We start from the raw sequence: 20,615 nt of genomic DNA, 5'->3' as shown, positions 1-20,615 counted from the left end.
TGCAGCAACAATAATGGGTGGCGGGGAGGGGGGAGAGAACACTGCAATTGCTCAAATTCTTTGCTGTGCCTGTGTTTAATAAAGTCAGAGGAGCCAAGTTGTCCCACGTGAAAGCTGGCACCTCTGCAAGTCTCAACAGAAAGGGAGGTGGGATCCCCAAGGCTCAGCCTGTCTTGGGGACCCATTTCATCCTCTTTCTCCCCAGATTATCCCCTTCCCCTCACTGAAGATGCCTATGGCAGAGAGAAAGGAAGGATTTGACATGTTATTTCTGCCACAGGAAGTCTGCCAGGATGAGTTAGAAGCGGGAGTCTTTAGGAAGGGAAATATATGGAAGAACAAGGGGACTGCCTAACGGTTTGAGTGGGGAAGATGTGCCCATTAGTCTTGTCTTCCTTGGGGCCAACATTTCCCTCAAAAGGCCTCTTGGTCTACTACAAACTGACCCCCACCTGCTGTTGTTTATGGCCATAAAGAGTCATTGTCAAACTCCACCACAAACATACAACTAGGCCTCACTAGACCCTTGCCTGAAAGGGACGTCTGTGCCTTTAATAGCTGAGTAGCAAGCAGGGGGTTGGCATGTTCTGCCTTTCCCAACACTGTGTCCCCCTTCAGGTTGAGGCACATCCTACATGCCTATCTTGTATATGCTTCTTAGCACACTCCAGGAGAAGAGACAAATGTTAGAGTTTAGGAGATAAGCCTTCCACCACTACTTTGCTGATAGCCCTGGGCAGCCTGATCCAAACCTTTTCCCTTGCTCACCCCAGTAGTAATCTTCCACATTCATTCTGGGCATAAATCCTGTGCTGCAGGGAGAAGTTGGGTCTTCCCAATTAAAAACCTGATTCTTCTTCCTCACAACTTGGCCACTGCAGGCTTACATTATTAATTACTGCATTTGCCCCTAGTTTACATCTGTGAATAGCAAGCACACCCATAGCACACTTCCTAACTAACCTACACATATTGCCATGCCACACAGACCATCATGCGCAAGAGGGACATGCTTTGCTGTGGCTTGGGGGAGGGGGAGCTGAAGGGCAACAGTGTGCTGGGAACCCCTACTTCTATTCCCTTTTTAACACTGGGAATTTACTTCAATACCCTTTTTAACACTGCTAATGAGAGACCATGAGAACGGAGGATCCGACACGATAGTTATGAGGCCAACGGAGATTATGGCTACACCAGTTTGTGTAGCATTGAGTTAGCTTTAAGGTGCGGATCCAGCTCGGGCCACAAGAGATGGAGTGAACTCTCCATGGTCCTACAGAGCACAAAGCCCTTTACATTGCCTTGAAGTAGCAGGATTTGGGGCTAAGGGTTTACTGAGTGGGATTCAATCCTTCTTCCCAGCACGTTTAGACTCTCACCTGGCTCTCCCTGTTCAAACAAGTGCTGCTCTAGTTCAAACAGTCTCCGCTTCCCACAGCTGCTCAGCTCCTGCTGAAATTGAAAAGGGGTCAGAAAAAACAGCCTGCACTACTCACCCAAGGCACTGCTACTGTCTCCTGTTTTTCTTTTCTTTGAGAGGAGAGCCAAGTCCCTCTCAGGTCATGGTAGGAAAGTAGCATGTGGGTCACTGAGCCAGCAGCAGAATGCATTCTCCCCACGCCTCAGCAGAGCAGTCTGTCATGGTTGAAGAGCCTAGATACAGCTTGACTGACATCAGTAATCAGTATGGAACACCCCATTCTGTAGTGAATGTCTACAAATCCTGCTAAATCCCAACCCTCAGCCTGCAAACCTGTAACCATGAAAAAAAAGGGCAGAAGGGGGTCAAATGAGCCAAAGCCCCAGAAATGTGTTGAAACCTGGTTTCATGTACTCCAGCATAGGCAGAGGGTGCTAGTTTGGTCGAAATCCCAAAGCTGCTTTCGAGAACTTGATTCCTGTAGAGTTCTCTAGCGTTTCTGATCGAATAATGAATGAGCAATTGTGTGTGTGTGTGTGTGCTTTTGAATGAGTGTGTGAGTGTGTAAGAGAGAGTAAGGGAGAGAGAGGGAAAAAACAAGTAAGAAAGAGGGGGAAAGGAGAGGGAGGACTAGGACTGGTGAGGAATTCTTTTCCCAAGGATACTGCTTATGTTCAGCTCAAACCAGTTCAAAAAACAAACCTCCATTTTCTTTACTTTGTGTTGTTTTTTTCAGACTGTTAAAAAGAAAAAATTTAAAAACAAGGAAAAAAAAAAACCTGGTACATGAAATAAAGATTTTTTATATATACCTTGGTCTTTGTTTATGTGGGTATGTTTGGCGGCTTCAAACAATGGATTTCTTTTTCTTCATGGAGAAATCCCTGAGAAAAGAGGGTGTAAACAGAAGTGAATGGACGCCTTTTAGTCATGGCTGAATACCTGAGCAACAAGGGTCCAGTTTTGCTATTCTTATAAGGAACTCAGGACGAAAGATGTGGAAGGAAGAAAAAGAGAGAGTGTAGGGAGCATGGGGCATTGCTATTTTCAGTCTGAAGTAAATGTAATTCATTGGAATGCTCTAACAGACAGGTATATTGTGGATATATTTTAAATTTCCACTCATCTGATTTTCACAATAATATTTGATAGTTTAGATGAATATTGCTGTCAAAGTATCCATTCTGAATGGGCCCTGAAGCTGAGGTGATCAGTACTCCCTCATATACATCCCTGCTTGAGTCAGACCTCAGGTCTGTTTGTACTGTTATATGATTAGTGTACAGTGTGCTTAAATGCATACAATTATTTTATAACCTTTTTGTTGTGCTTGCCCTTAAACAAGAGCTGTGGTACACACTGAGGCTGAGAAAGAAGTTGATAAGAAAGCACACAATGAACCAAGTCTTCTAAAGTTAAGGCTTAATTATTTGTATTTATTTATATTATGATTTCTATCCCACTTTATTTTAAAAGGTTTCAAGACATTCTAATAAATTACCACAATACTAAGAGGAACACATTTTTAAAGTAGTAGGCAGTATAAAATCTATTATTATTATTATTATTATTATTATTATTATTATTATTATTATTATTATTATTATTATTGATAGATATCGATATTATTATTATTATTATTATTAATAATAATAATAATAATAATAATAATAATAATAATAATAATAATAATAATAATAATAATAATAATAATAATAATAATAATAATAATAATAATAATAGAAAATGGAAACAGACTGCCTTCAAGTTGGTTCCTACTTATGGCAACCCTATCAATAGGGTTTTCGTGGTAAGTGGTATTCAGAGGGGGTTTATCATTGCCTTGTCATCTCTTTTGTCACCTTTTTTTCAGAATGAAATTCACAAATAACAAATCCAGAGCCAGTTTTTTTTTAAAAAAAACTCATAAACTAGGGGAAACAAAATATCTATAAAAAGTCCAACTGAGAAGCCATTCAGATCCTAAGGGAATAAGATGGAGTTTGCCTGATACCCAAAAGATAAAGAAGGTACCAGGCACACATGCTTAGGGAAGGAATTCCATAATCTGGGTGCCACCATTAAGAAGGTCCTCTCTCCAGAAGCTACCCACCTAACCTGAAAAGGCGGGGGAATCTAGAGAAGGGCCTCTGATGGAGAACTTAGATCACATTCACACCATACATTTATTCCATTATTGTTCCACTTTAACCAGTTATAGCTTTCCCCAAAGAATCCTGAGAAGTGTAGTTTATGAAGGGTGCTAGGAGACTCATATTCTCCTCACAGGGCTACAGTTCCCAGAATAGTTTAACAGTCAGCCCCTCTTCCCAGAGGACTCTGGGAATTGTAGCTCAGTGAGGGGATTAGGGGTCTCCTAACATCTCTCAGCATCCTTCACAAACTACACTTCCCAGGATTCTTTGGGAATCTTCCCAGGATTCCCAGGACTGTTTAAAGTGGAATAAATGTATGGTGTGAATGTGGCCTTAATTCCAATCAGGTACATGTGGAGAGAGCCAATTCTTCAGATACTCCCCAACCACTACATCATACTGACAGAGATACACTTGAAAGAGATGGTCCTCTGATTCTATAGTACCTACCCGTTCACTACGCTCGACATCGAAGGCCCTTCTCCGGGTCCCAACCCATAAAGAGGCCCGGAGATCAACAACTAGATCTAGGGCCTTCTCGGTGGTGGCCCCCGAACTATGGAATGCCCTCCCAGACGAGATACGCCTGGCGCCTGCTCTGTTATCTTTTCGGCGCCAGGTAAAAACTTACCTTTTCGCCCAGGCTTTTTAAATTTTGTAAATTTTTAAATATTTTAAATTTAACATTTTAAACTTAATATGATCTTAATTTATAAATCTCAATGGCAATTTTATTAATGTTTTATAATTGTACTATATATATATATTTTTTCCACACTTGCTCATATTTTAATTGTGATTTTATTTGTTGTACACCGCCCTGAGAGCTTTCTGCTATAGGGCGGTCTAGAAATGTAATTAAATAAATAAATAAATAATATAGTAGCTGTCAAGATCTCAGGGATCTTAGCATTCATACTGATCTGCTGTAATGTAGTATACTTAAAATTGATAAAGCATGACTAGAAAACAGAAGGAAGAGCATGCTTTCACAACAAGCACAAGAAGCTATGTGAAGTCCATACGCAATCTTTTATTAAAGGATCATTTTAACAGTCACAGCAGCAGAAATGGTATCAAAGCTTAACAATCTTCTAGTCCACATGGTGGCAAATAAAATATTCAACAGATAACTATGCTACCTGTTCTACAAATTTAGAACCTCAGTTATCAAAATTCAAACATGTTTTAAATGTCAGTTATCAAGGCAGGTTCAGCTATACAGTTTTTCAGGGCAAAATCTAACTCAGGATTTTTAAAATGCTGTTATTTTTAGGGTCTTTTATTAAAAGAACCAACAGTATGCTTGCTGCTGCACAGAACAGCAAGTTGCCTGGCTGGTAGACTTTTAATTTGGTGTTACTATTCTCCACCTACTTACTTTGGGTAAAGTCCCATTTAGATAAAGGGAATCTCAACCTGAACAAATCTGTGGAAGTTTGGATAGGTTCACACAATTGTCGTTTCCGACTGCAAAAGGCTTTATTCTAGTCACTTTGTAGTAAACAGCCTTTTGAATCTCTATGTTATAAATAGTCCAACTCATGTTTAGATCGTGGACCAGTCCTTGTTTTGGAAGATTCAACTTATACAGCTTGACCCAGGATCTACACACATGCTCAGTCACTAAGAAACCCCAAGCATGTGGATGTGCCACAAAACGGTGAGCGCATCCTCCTTCCCCCACCCTTAGAATCAGATATGTGTGGATCTATTTTCTAGAACATGGAAGGATCAGGGAAGGAACTGGATTTGATGAAAGTACAGTAAGATTTTGGAAAGAAGTTACCTGGTGATAAACGAGTAATTAGAGCACTCTGCGATAAATCAGTAAGCAACAGTTAGTGGAAACTTCAGGAGCGGGGAGTGCTCTTATGCTCAGGTACTGCTTGCAGGTTTCTCACAGGCATCTGGTTGGCCACTGTGAGAACAGGATGCTGGACTAGATGGGCCATTGGCCTGATCCAGCAGGCTCTTCTTATGTTCTTACAATTTAAAGGAATACAGGGATTTAATACAAAAGTAAAGAGAAGACTTGACATTTGGAGTTGGCAACCCTAGACACTATTTCTGGATTTTTATTTCAGGCACAAGATGATACCTCACAGCCAGTCTATGCAGAAGCAGTGATAACTGGGGGAGGGGAGGCTGTGGAGGAGGGGAGAGAGAGTGGTGCATTGACTCATGTACTAGGTTTAGTTGTGGACAACCAAGTTCAAACCCTCACACTCAGTCACAAGACTCACTGGGTGGCCTTGTGCAAATTCCTGTTGCTCAACCTAACCTACCTCAGAGCTGTTGTGAGACTAAAATACCGCTGTGAGCTCCCAGGAGAGAATAAAATAAACATTCAGCTCAGTCATTCAAGGATGGAATGACCACCTCTTCCTTCACTTTACAAAATGACTCTTGACACAATGTGGCAAAATAATGTTGATGTTTTACATTATTTATTATTATTTATTGAATTTCTTAGTCGCCCATCTGGCTGGCTATCCAGCCACTCTAGGTGACGTACAAAATAGGCATACAAATATAATAAGACATTAAAAATCTGAAAACAATGACGATAAAATCTAGCTCACCCCAAAAGCCTGCCTGAAGAGCCAGGTCTTCACGGCCCGGCGGAAACTTATTATAGAGGGGGCATGGGGAGATCATTTGGGAGGGAGTTCCACAGGGTGGGGGCCACAATTGAAAAAGCCCTCTCTCTAGTCCTCACCAGTCTGGCTGTTTTGACTGATGGGATAGAGAGAAGGTCTTTTGAAGCTGATGATGCTGGAGGCGCTCCTTCAGATAAACTGGGCCGAGATCATATAGGGATTTAAAGGTCAAAACCAACACCTTGAATTGGGCCCGGCAAGCAAATGGTAACCAGTGCAACTCTTTTAGCACTGGAGTGATGTGATCTCGCCGGCAGCTGCCTTTAATCAGGTGCACAGCCGTGTTCTGTACCAGTTGCAGCTTCTGGACAGTTTTCAAGGGTAGCCCCACGTAGAGTGCATTACAGTAGTCTAGGCGAGAGGAGACCAGGGCATGTACCACTGATGGGAGCAGATGATTGGGAAGGTAGGGGCGCAGCCTCCGTATCAGATGGAGTTGATACAGTGCTGCCCGGCGCACAGCTGAGACCTGAGCTTCCATGGACAGTTGGGAGTCAAGAATGATCCCGAGGCTACGGACCTGGTCTTTCAGGGGCAATTGTACCCCATTGAGCACCAGGTCCAAATCCCCTAACCTTCCCTTGTCTCCCACGAACAGTACCTCAGTTTTGTCAGGGTTCAGTTTCAGCTTATTCCTTCCCATTCAGCCACTCACCGACAACAGGCATCTGGACAGGGTTTCTACAGCCAACATCGGTGAAGATTTAAATGAGAGATAGAGCTGCGTGTCATCAGCATATTGGTGACACTGCAGCCCAAATCTCCTAATGATAGCCCCCCGCGGCTTTATATAGATGTTAAATAGCATCGGGAAGAGGATGGAGCCCTGCGGCACCCCACAGGTGAGAGGCCAAGGATCCGAAAACTCATCCCCCAATGCTACTCTTTGGTGCCTATCAGAGAGGAAGGAACGGAACCACTGCAGTACAGTGCCCCCTATGCCTAATCCCTCCAGGCGGTCCAAAAGGATACCTTGGTCAACGGTATCAAAAGCCGCTGAGAGATCCAGGAGGACGAGGAAGGTGCATTCACCCCTATCCAATGCTCTCCTCATATCATCCACCAAGGCGACCAAGGCTGTTTCAGTCCCATGTCCAGGCCTGAAGCCCAACTGAAATGGATCCAGATAATCAGCTTCCTCCAAGTGCACTTGCAACTGTTTTGCCACCACCGGCTCGACCACCTTGCCTAAGAATGGTAAGTTTCAGATTGGGCAAAAGTTTTTCAGATCTTGGGGATCCAAGGAGGGCTTCTTTAAAATTGGTTTTATTACTGCCTCCTTGAGAGCTGATGGCATCACACCTCTTCCAAGGACGCATTTACCACCGCCTTGATCCCCTCGCCCAGACTGTTCTTGCAGCTCAAAATGAGCCACGATGGGCAAAGATCGAGTAAGCAGGTGGTTGGCCTTAAGGTTGAAAGCACCTTGTCCACTTCATCAGAAAGAAGAAGCTGGAACTGATCCCACATCACTGGAGAACCACTCTGGCTCACTCACTGTATCCATAACGTGCGGAACTGTACTCTTTAGACAATCGATTTTATCCGCAAAGTGCTTTGCAAACTCATCACAGGAGGTCTTAGAATGTCCCATCAGTTCCGAAGCAACTGGACCGACCAGGCTTCGGACCACTTGGAACAGCCTCCTGGGACAGCACTCTGTGGATGCAATAGAGGCAGCATAGAAATCCTTTTTTGCTGCCCTTATTGCCACATGGTAGGCTGCTGCAGCCGCTCTAACCCGTGTCCGATCATCATCAGAGCAAGATTTCCACCACCGGCGTTCTAGCCGTCTCACCTCCCACCTCAGAGTTCGCAACCATGGAGTATACCACGGTGCCATCTGAGTCCTATTCAGGGGGAGAGGGCGTTTCGAAGCCACCTGGTCTAATGCTCCGGTGATCACCTCATTCCACTCCTCCACCAGAGATTCGACCGAGTGCCTGTCTGCAGGCTCCACAAAATCCCCTAGCGCATTCAGGAATCCATCAGGATCCATCAAACGCCTGGGGCGGACCATCCTAATGGGTCCTTTGCCCCCGCAGAGGGTGTGTGGCATTGAAAGGTCTACTCTCACCAAGTAGTGATCTGACCATGACAAGGGGGTAAGAGATGTAGCCCCCATTTTCAGATCACTCCCCTCCTCTCCCGAGGCAAATACAAGGTCAAGTGCATGACCAGCTACATGGGTGGGCCCCATGGAAATAAGGTGCAGCTCCCAGGACGCCATAGATTCTATGAAATCCCGAGGTGCCCCTGTGAGGGTGACCTCAGCATGTACGTTGAAATCCCCCAGCACCAGCAAATTCGGGGATTGTGCCCGCACATCATTATATATGATATATACTTTAGATTTGAGTCAAGAGATCCAAGCTAAACTGCTAGGTGTTGACTCAAAAATCTGGGTTGATGCTTGCAACATGCACCAAAACTATACATTTTTTATGCTAAATTCAAAGCAAGGCTTCCTTTCAGTCTGTCTTTCAATCACTTTTATAATAGGGGTAAGGAACCTTTTTTCCCCAGCAGGCCAGATCCATATTTGCCCTATCCCTCACAGGCCAATATGGGCAAGTGGGCAGATTTGGCCACCTGAAATCACAATGATGTCATGTGAAAAGCCTTTCTGAAGGCATGCTCCCAGTGCAACTTCAAGGAGGCTTGCTCCAGGAAGAGGAAGTGGTTTCCATTGTGAACAATGCTAAAATAGAGAGTTTTTCCTCCATTTTAGCAGTGGTTTCAATGCAAGCTGCTTCCTACTCCAGAATAAAAGTGCACTCCCACTGCCCATCACCCCCAACAAAGTAACAGTAGGGAACTCACTTTAAGTTCCCAGTTGTTCCTTTGAAGCCACGTTGGTACCTTTGAAGCCATGACATCAGGTGTGGGGCAGGTGGGCATGGTTTGTCAAAAATAGCCTGGCAAACCAAATTGGGATCCCTGCCAGGCCAAATCTGACCCACGGGCCAGACGTTCCCCGCCCCTGCTTTACAAAATGCACAACACCTATTCGGCCTTTGCCAGTTCATTTGCTTGCAGCCTTCAGCTGGAAACCAGCTGGAGTTTTACAACAGAGAACCTTTAATATCATCCCCAAAGACTGAAGGAGGTATATGTGATGTAGTGGACAGGATTAGACTTCGAAAAAAGAGACCTGGATTCAAAGCCTGACTCAGGACTGGACTAAACATGATGGTGGCACAACATTTCTTTCAATGTGATTGCTCCAATTGTGTAAAACAGAGGTTATGATTTTAAGTACAGGGGGTTGCTGAATCTTGTTCCTGACTTCCATTCCACCTGGAGTCTGTTCTAAACAGTCATTTTCCCTCCAGCTGGGTGTTAATCATAGATGTGAGCCTGGCTGAGACAAAAGCAGCTGGGGGAGAGGGGTTGCAGGAGGAAAAGTGGTGGGTTGGGGAGGGTTTGGCATCTTCACCATCACCTACATACTCCTTTTGCACTTTAAATAACAGCTCTCATGCACACAATTTACATGTCATTGGAGCAGACTCAGATATAAAGACTTGGGTCTGCTGCTGTCATATAATTTGGCTGAGGGACAGCTCCATGTTTGAAGGGCCCTCAGCAGAGTGCCCTTTGATGATGTTCCTCCTGTTCCACTGATCTCCAACAGGCTTAATTAACAATGGTGATGGAGTGGTGGGGCAGCTGCAGCAGAACTATGAACAGTGCTAGGCAGCTGGGTCAGCCATTTAAATTTCCCACAATGCCCCGAGCAACACTACATGGGGGGACTGTGGCTCGGTGGTAGAGTGCATGCTTTGCTTGCAGAAGATCCCAAGTTCAATCCTTGGCAAATCCTGCTAGAGCAGGAAAAACTCCTGTCTGAAACCTTGGAGAGCTGCTGCCAGTCATAGGCAATATAATATGGAGCTAGATAGATCAGTGGTCTGAGTCAGTACAGGAATACCCCGCATTAAAGTATGGAATGGGTCCAGAGCGAGTATGTAAACCGAAAATGTACTTAAAGTGAAGCACTACCTTTCTTCACTTATCGATGCATATACTGCACTGCAATCGTCATATGCGGGCATAACTGATGTAAATAACTCATTTATAACTAAAATAAACACAGTAGGCCTTATTTTAAGAAAAAGTTTGTAGTTGGAAACTGATCGGGAGGTGGTGTCATGCCGTTAAGTGTCCGTTCTTGCGAAGAGAGAGTACGTAAACAGGGGAATGGTGCTACTGTAAATATCTCCGTACTCACGAGGTCTGTATAGCGGGGTATTCCTGTATAAGACAGCTTCCTATGTTTACAAATGAAAATAATGGCATATAAATGGCATGACATAAGAGGGAAATATTAAAATGCTGACAACTGGTTTTTATCCATGTTAGAAAAAGTCTCCCTCTCCCTCAGCCCAGGGCCCCATTCTGCCGAATGAGCAGGAGGCCCCCAAATGCAGCAAGTCTGGCTTACCACATTTTGAAGTAAGTGAACTAATATGCACACATGACCATATAAAGAATTAAAGAATATAAAGGGGGGCTGTGAAACCATTAGGCCCAGAGTCTAGAGTTACTTAAGTGCACCACTGAGTTGGCTCGACAATGATACAGGCCAATTTGCTGATACTTGTCACTTCTACACACAAATTTAGCAAAGACATTTTAGCCAATCAGAACAATGAGTTTTAGTCAATGAATTATTAGCAGATTAAATTTACATAAATTTTCTATATGTGTGAAACCGTGAGTTTTGAAGAAAAAGATGACATTTCCTGGATCAGGTTCCTTGGAAATAAGCCCCGCTCATTTCAATGTTTTCTCCTACACAAATTTGTGTAACTGTAGTCTCTTAATATTCATAAATTGACCAAAAGGCAAACATCTCCGGATACACAGCAGATGGTTACTATTATAACATAGAATTTCTGTCTGTGGGCAGAATCTAACTGGTGCCCTGTACTCCTGAAATGGCTTTTGATCCGGCCAACAGCTCCACTATCAAGAAAGGGAGGCAATATTTTTTTTTGCTGATTTGCTCTTCCTCATGCAACCTTCCATGCCACCTCCCACTCCATTCTATCTAGAGACAATTTTTGGGGAGTGCTAGGGGCAGCCCCTCTTCTTTCGTGAACAGAGGCATACACTAGATCAGAAATCATTCTGTGAGAACAAGGACATTAATTGGATTCCACCCTGTGGATCCTATTCTGCTGTTTAACCCTGTCTGATATGCCATAGCATCCTGCCGTCAAAAAATGCATATTTTCAGGTTGATTTTTTTTTAAAGGATGTATATGTACACAATTAATCTAGGAATAAAGTTGTTTTGGTACTTGACAACTTTGGAATAAATATGTAACACAATATAATGTTTTCTGAGAAATTCCCCCCATCACCTCAAATTTCAAAGTATTACTTTCTTCCACCTAAAACATGAATAAATTAACTGAGCACAAATGTACTGCCATGGCTACACTTTTTACTTGTAAATAAAACACATCTTGAGAACTAAAAAACAATGGCTTCCTAGACTAATATCTGTCGGACTCAGTAAGAAATTGGTAAGTAGATATAAACAAAGCATTTTGTAAAACTAATACGCTCATGTGGTATATTAGCATACAATAATGCCACTTCTAAATGTCATCAATACTGTACTCTTTATAACATTAATTACTTAGCAATAAAGTCTTCTGTATATCTAATATATGAAGGACGATAAAGAATGAATGTCTAAATAAATCTGTAGAATCATTGAATAGTAGAATTGGAACGGACCTATAAATCCAACCTCCTGCTCAATGGAAAAATCCAACTTAAACTAGTTATTTAGATAGAAGTTCAAAAATGGATTCTGACTAGGCTTACCAGGTCAGAAACATCCTAAACCCTGAGATTACAGGGGCGGGCCTTAGTGATATCACAGGGGCAGGGCCCTTGTAATTTCATGGGGCTTGGCCCTAGTGATGTCATGGAGCAGGCCAAAGAAATGTCACAGGAGCAGGCCCTAGTCATGTCATGGGGTGGTCTGTAGTGATGTCATAAGTATGATACATTAAGCATCAACCACAGTTGCTTGGAGCATACCATTCAAACAAAAACATGTCTCTGATTGAAAATTAAGATAGAAATCTTAGCTAAACGAGGGTGTTCCCAGGTCCAGCTGAAGTGACAGGATCATTCGTTCTCACCTGCTTAGGGAGCCTGTGTAGGGAACATTTAATCTAGCCTACTTGCTTCTGGCAGGAAAGGTTTAAGTGCCCTTAGGCCAGACCAGTCACCAGAAGGCCATTGTAGGAAAAAGGGATACTAGTGTTGTGGAGATGTTAGATAGGAGCACTCAGGAGTAAAGATCAATGCCCTTGGCGGCTGCAATTCTAAACACACTTACTAACTAAGGGACTAAGCCCCACAGCATTCAATAAGACTTACTTTTTAGTAGGTATGGTTAGGATTGTGCTGTTGGTAAGGCTTGACTAGAGATCTTCTGCAAATATATCCATATCCATCCAGGGTTAGCAACCCCCTGACTGAAATTCCCTGCCCCTGTCTTTTTTTAACATGGCTCTTCAAACTTCTTTACAGACTTAACCCTTCCCTTCAGAAAGAGGTTTGAACAATGAGTAAGAAGATTCTCTACCTTTTTCTGCCTACCCTGTGGCTGCTATAAAGTCACTTTGACAGCCAACGCAATTCCAGTGAGTAATAACTGACAGAGAGAAAACACACATGATTTGGTCTACCTTCACAGGCAGTAGATTGGGAACAACAGCAATTGAAGCCACACTTCCCATTATGTGAATTCTCTTTTACCACTATCGGGCAAGAAACAAACCATCATGAAAATAACAAGGTGCATCATCAGTGGGTTTAAGGGGGTTAAGCTGAGCATATGGAACCACTGTTGTTGCTTCTATGAATGTAAAGGAGTGAGGTCAGAGGTAAATGAAATGCAAATAGAAAAAGAAAAGACAGTGATGATTTCCTAAATGTAATTATCATACCAACCACATCAAGATTCCTATGAGTAAGGCAGAAAACTCAGCATCCCACAGCCAGTCACGATTCCTAACCAAAAAACAAAATTAAAAAAATCCTGGCGGCCAGTCAGACAAGGTCACAGAAATCCCCATGCAGCACAACCTGACTCGGGGGCTGCAGTTAGTGCAGAATGCTGTGCCACAATTGCTGACATGAATGAGACCCTATAAGCACATAATACCTCTGTTCTGAAATCTGTCCTGGTTGCCAGTTTGCCACCAGGCCAAGTTCAAGGTGTGCTTTCCATGTTACAGGTGCCACATAGTACTTGTTCTGTTCTTGTAAGAAATCAATCCTTTAGTGTGGCAGCACCTATGCTACTCCCCCACCATAATGAGGGGCCCTTGGGATGGCCTGCCACTGAAGGGGAGCAGGTGGGCGAGCGGCCAGGGGGGAGGGCGAGCAAGGGAGCCAGCAGAGGCAGAGGGCAAGCGAGCGGGCACGGGTGGGGCAGTGAGATGGGCCAGCCGACAAGCAGGTGAGCAAGCTCCCTCCCTGTAATCCACAGCAGCCTGCCAAGGAAGGGGAGTGCTACTCCCCCACCATAACGAGGGGCCCTTGGGATGGCGGGTGAGCGAGCAAGCAAGCAAGCAAGCTGGCAGGGGGGAGACCAAGCGAGCGGGCAACTCCCTCTCTGTGATCCGCCGCGGCAGGCCCTCACCATAGCAAGGGGCCCCTGTGGGCCGCGGGGCCCTCGGCCAGGGCCCCACCTGGCCGCACTTTAGAGCCAGCCCTGCCAGATACTTATCAGGACATAGTATGAAGAAATAGTTATATAAGTATGAGTGTCAAAGATGTTTATTATTTACACAACCTGTAAATATATGTATACTGCAATCCTAAGCATGTTTACTCAGTAGCAAGTCCCAACGTATTCAATGGGACTTACTCAAACAGGGAAGTGTGCACAGAAACCTCAAGTGATGAGGAACTTCACTCACCCAATCCAAAATTCAGGATCATGCCACTTTAAGCTGTTTTCCAACTGTTTTCCAACTGTTTTATACTTGTTTGTATGGTTATTGGATTTTAAATTGATTTATTTCTTGTTGTGAGCTAGCTTGGTTTCCAGTCGGCAACTCTTAACTCACAGGGTTGTTGGAATGACTCCATATACACACACACTGGAGATGCAAAAATACATACATCCCATATAATAGTTTATTGTCAAAACCAGTTGGTCACTGCAGAACATTTTAAAAAATATCAGTATTAGTTTCCTACAAAATAAAAGCAGTGACACCTGTGCAAGCCCTGCCTAATTGCTTTAAGATAGATTGGAAGAAGAGAGAAATATTTACAACACAAACACAATCTTTTGCTATGTTCACTCAAAAGTCCCATTGATTTACAGCACAATCCTAACTATGTTTACTCACCAAATAAGTCCTATTGAATTCAGTAGGGTTTACTTGTGTTATCTGGGATTAGCATTGAAGCTTTACTCACGGAAAAGTGAGTATAGGGTTAAAGCTTCATATTGGGAAGTTTTTCAAAACAGGCTATGAATTAGACAAATAAACTGCCCTCTTCAACAGCCCAGGAAAATTTAAACTTGTTTGATTCCTCATAATTAGAAAAATATAATAATACACTGTAATGGCATCATAAGCTGCATGTACACTTTTTAAATTTTCTGTTCAAAAATTATTTGAAAAATAAAATGTATAATATGCTATTTTCGCAAGTAATTAAAAAAACCCTGGAGGTACACTTTTATTATAATTATAACTGAAATTGTTTACTGTGCATGCCTACCAAGACGCTGCTGTGATTTTTTGTTCTACATCTGCACATAGAGAGAAAGGGAGTCTTGCTATTGCTAAAGCTATAAACTTACTCAATTTATGAGATTTTCAGACAAGCAGGAAAAGACAAGAGTTTTCTGGACTTGCAATGGGTTCTAGCTATTGCCTAGAGGTCAACAAATCCCTTGTCAATCACAACCCTGACTTCTCTTATTGGCTACAAACCTGAAAGTGCAGGGTTAGAGCAGCCAGCTACAAGCTAATTTAACAGAAGTCGCAGGGGGGCAGCTGACGTTTTGGTGTATATGTTGGGTTTAAGCAAGCTTGCATGCCGCCCCCTTTGATAGGGAGATGTTCCCTCTAACTAATATTTGGGGACTATCTCTATATACCTGTTTACCATGATGTAACTTCCTTAAAGGGTGGGGTTATTTACCTTCTTCCTCCTCCTTTGTATTGGGACATTGTAGATTCCTGCACATCCACCATTACTGAGCTTTAACCTCTAGTAGAGGCAGCATGGCAGATGCTCTTCCAGGAGCATCATCACCAAAGACTAAAATGGACTAAGACTCCTACTTTTTCCATCTAAGCTAGAGCCTATGCTTCCTGAACATATGAAAGGTTGTGAGTAAATATTCTTTTTACCTAAGAAGACTGTGTCTGTTGTTATTTGTGTCTGAGGGATAGGTGGGCTGGTTGATTCTCAAAATCTGCTGTTGTTACTAAATACTTCTGTTAAGAAATAGGACTACATATGGTTCCTATTTCATTTTTAAACCAAACAGTATATCTCTTGAACCAGACCACCTAGAAACTTACTTTTTTTAAAAAAAAGCTGAGAGTCTGGAAATTGGGATGACTCATCCGAAGACCCAGAGAGGACCCAAAAAATCCAGAGTCTCCAGGCAAAAACCTGAGTCTCCTGGCAACCCTAATTCTGCCTCCAAAAGGATTGGTCTCCTTGATAGTGGACAGCCAGTATATGTATTTTAGGAGAACATATCAATCACCAAAAAAAACCTTCAAAAAGTTTAGCTTTTTTATCATTCCGTCTAAAAGTGGACACAGGTGCTAAGTGCCACCTAGACTGTAGGCAGTGTGGGGCCACTGAGAAACAAGAGAGGTATCAGCATGCTCAGAGAACCCCTACATATGCAGAACTACAAAAAAAAATCCTAATGGAGAAAAAACCCCAAATGAGGTATTGCCATGGAATATAGAGTGACAGTTGGGGGGGCAGTGCTTTAGTTGGAAAGAATGGCTGGCTGGAACCCTGAACAGGAGTACTCCTTTTAGGAGGGTGAACACACTGCAGCACTCTGTTGCAGGTCCCACTTGTCACAGATATAATCCCAAACAAACCAAGGCCTCTCTAACTGGTAATAGGAATAAAATTCATAATCTTTTTAGTGGGATCTCTGATAATAGGTACATAATCAGTCATATCCCTCTGTCTGTTCAAACCTTTATGTAAATGTCTTTAATCCAAAGCACCCCTCTGATCCACAGGTTTGATGATGAAAGAAGTGTTAGGACCTCCAGAGAACGAGAGGGTTAAAGCAGCAGGTTGGCTCCCTGGTCTGACACTGATAGATTACAGTGTGTCCTCTGTATTAATAGCACTGCAGTTCTTCTCTCTTTCTTCCATCTCTTGCTCTCCTGCTGCATCTTGCACAGATCAATACTGGAGCCTCAGATTAAAATTCCTAGACTAACACACTTAGTCACTTGTAAACACCATCTCTGCCCCCTGTCTCCCATCTTCTTCCTCGCCATCACTCACCACATACTCCCTCCCCAGATACATTTTTCCAGTGCCCTAAATTCAAGGCTGTGTATAACATGTGCTTACACAGCTCAGGAAAAGAATTAGCTTTTTGGGTGCAGAATTCACCAACCTGAGAAATTCAGCATTCACTATATAAAATTCATTAAAAAAATGATGAGGAAGGGTCTCAGTCCAATAATCCTACTCCCCCTTTGTTAGGTTGTGACCATCATTCAGACTCAGTCCTGCAATGTCAGGAACAGTAAAGGCAGAGAGCACAGGCAACTGCCAAAATACCCAGAACATACCCTTCCATTTGGGAAATCTTCAAGGAGTATGAATGAAGAAAAGTCTAGGAATTTGCAGAAACAAATACCAACAGGATTTGAAAGTCCTCTAGCAAGTTTCTATCTGGATCTGAGCGTTAATGGTACAATATCCTTACTATTAACATCAATAACATTCTCAGTTGAAGAGACCAGGACTGGAGAGCAGTCAATAGATAGTACTGTGGCTCTTGCTAGACAGCTTCCTGTATTTGTTTCTGGGCCCTTTGATGCTTTGCTTCATCTTCTCCACCAGCGATAGGTAGATCATAGCATGTGTCCAGAAGTTAGCAATGGTTTGGGCTCCAAGATACTAAGCCCTAAAGATAGAAGAGTCCCTGCAGTCATCCAAGAGGTCCGTAAGGTAGTAAGATGGCTGCAACTTTGTTTCAGCTTCAAGTGTCTGTGAGGTTTTGTGTGTTTGATTACCAATATTTGTCTATCTTCTTTGTAAATCTTGGCATACCTGCACACCTGTCTCATTCACCTTCTTGCCTTCCCCAGTGAGTTCCTCTTCTCATCTGCTCCTCTGTGGACAGCCAATAGTCTTCTCAAGGTGGCTGTTTGATTTACTCTGTTGCCTTTCTTTTCCCTACCACCTCATTTTAACATCTCCAAATGCCTCTCCTTGACAATCAGCATTGCATCGTAATCTTATGTACCTTGCAGTTATTTCCACAAATCTGTAGAATGCATTCCAATATAATTTGCCAGCACATTATACTCCTTGCTTCTGACTTTATTATATTAATGCTGGTTGTATTTAGGGTAATGTTTAAATCCACATACAAAAATTGATTATCACCATTACATGGTATATCACAAATGTTTTTCATCTGTTCTGTATTGATTCCAATACAACACTGATTCCAATGTTGATTCCAGTGTAGAATTCGTCAACTAGGAAGCTGGGTAAAAAATGTTTCCACCACATCAAAGCTAGGGTAAAGGCTTACTTATTTATTTTAGTATCCCAACTGAAAGGTGTGGGAGAGAGTACACTTCTGCCATTGACAGATTTAAACTGTCAACGATGATTCCAAAAGAGCTCAATTCTGTTGAAACATCTGAGTTGATGGAATTCTCTCCTCCCATAATTGCTTATATCTAGCAATTGTATTCATTATCAGGATCTCCTAATTTTCTTCTCAATCTGATCATTTTTGCACCTCCTCAGACCTCCATATTTTAGCTGTTTCAATCCAGGCTGCTGCTCACATATGTGAAATCAAAAGCATCTGATCTTTCCTTGTCTAGTGCTTTACATAGGCCAAAAGCATGACAACAGGATTCTTTTGAAATTCAAATCCTGTAATTTATTTAATTATTTGATTAACCTTTTCCCCCAGTAATCTTTTATTATACTGCAGACCCACCATACTTGGGGGAAAGTGCCTCAAACTTTTTTACATCTCCAAAAAAGAACATCTATGGGTGTCTCCAGACTGTCAGTATTTTGTGGGAGGGATTCAAACACATACTGGAACTTTGAAAATGGAAATGGACTGCCTTCAAGTCAATTCCGACTTACGGCGACCCTATGAATAGGGATTTCATGGTAAGCGGTATTCAGAGGGGGTTTACCATTGACTCCTCTGCTAGTCCTCCCCAGCTGGCTAGGGCCTGCTCAGCTTGCCACAACTGCACAAGACAGCCCCTTCCTTGTCTGCAACTGCCAGCTGAGGGGCAACTGGGCTCCTTGGGACTATGCAGCTTGCCCACGGCTGCACAGGTGGCAGGGCACATAACCCCTGAGCCACTCACTGTGGGGGTGATCTTTAGCTGGCCCTCGACACCCAGGAGACATGAGCGGGGATTTGAACTCACAGACTCTGGACTCCCAGCCAGGCTCTCCTCCCCACTGTGCTATATCAGCTGTTTTGGAACTTTAGCTTTGCACATTTAAAGTGATTAAAGCACTGTCTTGCCATAGAGCAACAAACTCGTCCACTTCTTTAAAAAATGATTTTTTTGCAGTTTGGAAAGTGATGGGGAAATGCATTGAAAAGTGTGGGATGAATGAATGACTAGTGGAAAGACATGTACTCACAAGCAAATCAGGATGAATGCAGGATGACTGCTCATTGTCATGTTACCTCCCTGCAAACAAATTGGAATGAATGCTCAAGAAAGACCAGATATAGCCCACATCCACACCATACATTTAAAGCACTGTTATACACTTTAACAGTCATGGTTTCCCCAAAGACTCCTGGAAACTGTAGTTTGTTAAGGGTCCTGAGAATTGTTAGAAGACCCCTATTCCCCTCACAGAGCTATGGTTCTCAGGGTGGTTTAACAATCAATCCCTCTTCCCAGGGAACTCTGGCAATTCTAGCTCTGTGAAAGGAATAGGGGTCTCTTAACAACCCTCAGCACCCTTAACAAACTAGAGTTCCCAGAATTCTTTGGGGGAAACCATGACAGTTAAAATGGTATAATAGTGATTTAAATATATGGTACAGAGGTAGTCTTAGGCTGCTTTCACACTGCACTTTATTCCGTGATTCTGATGATGTCTTACCTGGTAATTTGTGCATTATATTTGATCTTTCACACGACACACAAGCTAGTTCCAGAATTCTAGTGGAATGTAGTGGAAGTTTAGAGCTAATTTCCGTGATAAATGATATCAGAACTAATCCGTTAGCAAGGCTGGGAACCCCGAAGATTGCAGGGGTTCATTGCTAGTTACAGCCACTCATGTGACAGGCATCCCAGCATGCAGTGCGTTCCTGCCCTTTAGTCGCGCAGGTTTTTTTTTTTTTTTGCCTAATGAACGTTGTACCAGTATTCCGGCATCAGTGCAGATAGCAGCAGCATTTCCCACACATACTTCTGTCTTGATACAACTAAAACAATTTAAAAAGTCAAATCCTAAAGGGAGAGGGCTTTCATGACGACGGGACAAGATCTCAGACCTCCTACACAGTGAGGAACAGTGTGCATGGGTGAGGGATGAAAACAAGCTGTGTGCAAGACAGTTGCACAAAATGCTGGTATATCAGCTGAAAAAGCTGCTGTTCCTTAACGCAACAGGTACTGCAGTGTGAAAGGGATTTTAGAAATCGGGATAGAAGCGCTACCTTTCGATCCATTTAACGAACACAATCAGCCCCATGTGTGAAAGCAGCGAAAGTCTAACCATCACATAAGCATTGTGCAAGCAAATCAGAATGAATGCACAATAAACAGGTAATCTGGAGGAGCCCTATAAATTTATGAGGAACCTGCAGAGTCATGATATATAAATAAAGGAAGGTTTTGAGGCTGTACACCTGTTCTGAACATCCAGATAAATGATTTTGGCAAGGAGTTTGGCCCATTCCAAGACAGCATGATACCTTTCCTTCCAATTTGTTTTCATCTTGCTTATTTGGTGCATAGCAAATCCTCTCCAATTCTGCAAGCTGGTATCAATACACAAACAAAGCCCCCCACTGTCCCTTTGATCTGCACAGTAGTGAGCTGCCACAGGAAGCCAGTGGGATGCCTTATCACAGAGCTAATTACA

Source organism: Rhineura floridana, chromosome 8, assembly GCF_030035675.1.
Source record: "Rhineura floridana isolate rRhiFlo1 chromosome 8, rRhiFlo1.hap2, whole genome shotgun sequence".
NCBI lineage: Eukaryota > Metazoa > Chordata > Lepidosauria > Squamata > Rhineuridae > Rhineura > Rhineura floridana.
Note: the sequence above shows the minus strand (reverse complement) of the source record.